The 2500-nt window shown below is 79.6% G+C and overlaps 2 non-coding genes across 2 annotated transcripts in view; both read right to left on the bottom strand.

The window, feature by feature from the left end:
• LOC140629850 (28S ribosomal RNA) overlaps positions 1 to 60 on the bottom strand; it is a 4758-nt gene extending 4698 nt beyond the window's left edge. Inside the window, exon 1 of the ribosomal RNA XR_012027677.1 lies at positions 1 to 60. This exon is cut by the window's left edge and continues 4698 nt beyond it. This is a non-coding gene — a ribosomal RNA (28S ribosomal RNA).
• A 1114-nt stretch (positions 61 to 1174) lies between these two features.
• On the bottom strand, positions 1175 to 1327 carry LOC140629851 (5.8S ribosomal RNA). The gene has a single exon (XR_012027678.1). It is a non-coding gene; the product is annotated as a 5.8S ribosomal RNA (ribosomal RNA).
• Positions 1328 to 2500: the final 1173 nt, after the last annotated feature.

Here is a 2500-nt window from a genome sequence, read left to right as displayed (position 1 = left end):
TTTTCCTCCGCTGACTAATATGCTTAAATTCAGCGGGTCGCCACGTCTGATCTGAGGTCGCGTCTCGGAGGGCGCGCGCGCGCACGCGCGCGCGGGAGTCGCCGCGAGGCCGGGAGAGAGAGCCAAGGACGAGAGGCGACGGGGCCCCCCGGGGGGGGGACCCCGGGCGAGGGAGCACGAGCCGGCGGCGGCGGCGAGGGGCCCTGCCGGGCCACGGAGGGCGGGGGAGCCGCGCAGACGGAGGGGGCAGCCGGGGCGCGGGCGCCGCGCGGCGAGGGGAGAGGGGGGGCGCGGGCGCCGGCCGGCGGGCGGGCGGGCGGCGGGACGTCGTCGGGTCGCGGCGGTCGCCCCCGACCGCCGGCCCGCGACGCCCTCGCCCGCCGCCCCGCGCGACGACCCGGCCCCCACGCCTCCCTCTTCCTCGCGCGCGACGTCCCTCCCACGGCCGCGACCCTCCGCCCGCCTCGACCCCGACGCGACCCAACCGCGGGCTCCGGGGGAGCAACGGCGCGGCGCGGCCGCGACCCGGGGGGGGGCGGAAGCGCGCAGCGGCGGGCGGCGCCGCGGCGTCCCGCGGGCCGCCGCCGGGGCACGCAGCCCCGGGGCGCGGCCCGGCGCGAGCCGCCCCGACAGGGCGAAGGCCGGGGGTCGCCAGCGGGGAAGGGCGAGGGGAGGGGAGCGGAGGGGCGGCGCGGGACCGCAACCACACACCCCCGCTCCTCCGCCCCAGACGCACGACCCGGGCGACCCCGTGGCCGCGTGCGGCGCGAGGGATCTCCCCAAGAGGGGACCGCGGCGGCGGCAGCCGCCGCGGCCCTCCTCGGCGCGAGCTCTCGCCTCTCTCCTTTTCTCGCGGGCGGGCACCGCCTCTCACGTCACACCCCCACATCCCCGCCCCACCGCCCGCCCCACCACGGCCCCGCCGCCGGCCCGGTCCCCGGCCCCCACGCACCGCACCACACCGCACGGGTGCGGGGGCGGGGGGCGCGGGCGGCCGGGACCGGGCGCGGCGGAAGGGCACGGGAGGGGAGCGGGGGAGGGAGGGAGGGAAGGAGGGAGGCACGCGGAGGCGGCCACCGCGTCTGCTCTTAGGGGGACGGAGGGCCCGGCAGACCGGGCCCTGCGAGGGAACCCCCAGCCGCGCCGCCACCAGGGGCGGCGATTGATCGCCAAGCGACGCTCAGACAGGCGTAGCCCCGGGAGGAACCCGGGGCCGCAAGTGCGTTCGAAGTGTCGATGATCAATGTGTCCTGCAATTCACATTAATTCTCGCAGCTAGCTGCGTTCTTCATCGACGCACGAGCCGAGTGATCCACCGCTAAGAGTCGTACGAGTTTCGAGCGGAGGGGAGAGCCCCCCTCCCTGGCACGGCACATCCCCGGAGGGCGCCTCTGGCCGGCCAGCAGAGACCACGAGATCAGACTCCGACAAGGTCGGAAGGGTCGGACGAACGACGGGGCGTCCGGCCGCCGCCCCCGCCGCGCACGCGCGGGCGCGGGGGGCGAGCGAGGACAACCCCACAGGCGCCCAGGGGGTTCCCACCTGCCCCGCCCCACGCCACACCGGGGACGCGGGGGGGGGGGGGCGGCCGCACGCGCACACGGACGCGGCACGACGGCCACCGGGCAGGGGGCGAGCCCCCTCCCGGCGGCCGCGTGGACCGGGCACGTGGCGTGGCGACCCCCCCCCCGCACACCCCACGGGGTGGCGGGGACCGAGGCGGCGGAGTCTGGAGGAGGGGACTGACCCTCCCCGCGGGCCCGACCGCCCCGACCCGAGGCGGACGGGCGACCCCCAAAGGGTCTTTAAACCTCCGCGCCGGGACGCGCTAGGTACCTGGACAGAGGGTGGGGGGGACGGGCGAGGCGGGGCGCGGGGGAGCGAGGCCAAAGGCCGCCGCCGCCGCCGCCCCGACGCCGATCCTCCCCCCGGCCGGCCGCGGCCGACACCGCCAAGCGAGGGGCGCGAGCCCCCCGACGCTGCCGGCCCGTGACGGACCAGGGCCCGGCGGGCGCCGCGACGCGGGCCCCGCCACCGCCCGACAGCCAGCCTCCCTCTCTCTCCCCGGTCTCTCCCCCGCCCCCAAAAGCCACCGGGGGCGGGGCCGGCCGGATCCCCTCGCTTCCGAGGAACACCCCCGGGAGCCACCACCTCGCCTCGCCTTAGGAGAAAACACCCGGCCGGCCGACCCCCGGCCCTCCCCACAACCGCGACCCGGGCCCCGCCTCGCCACGGAGGGCGGGGGGGGGGGCCCGCAGCGGGAAGCGGGGCGTGAGCGGGCAGGGCCAGGGGAGGGGGGCGGCGGGGGCGGCGACGGAGAAGGGGAGAGCCGGACCCGGGCCCCGAGGACCCAGAGGCGGGGGGTGGGCCGGGGTGGGAGAGGGAGAGGCGACGAGCGGGAGGGCGGAGATGGCGCGGACGCCCGCCTGACCGGAGGACCGTCCAGGGCGGGCGGCGGGAGGCGCGCGCCGGGCGGCGGGCGCCCCCGCGCGAGCCGACG

Source organism: Canis lupus, unplaced genomic scaffold (assembly GCF_048164855.1).
Source record: "Canis lupus baileyi unplaced genomic scaffold, mCanLup2.hap1 Scaffold_277, whole genome shotgun sequence".
NCBI lineage: Eukaryota > Metazoa > Chordata > Mammalia > Carnivora > Canidae > Canis > Canis lupus.
Note: the sequence above shows the minus strand (reverse complement) of the source record. Positions and strands in the feature narration are given on the sequence as shown.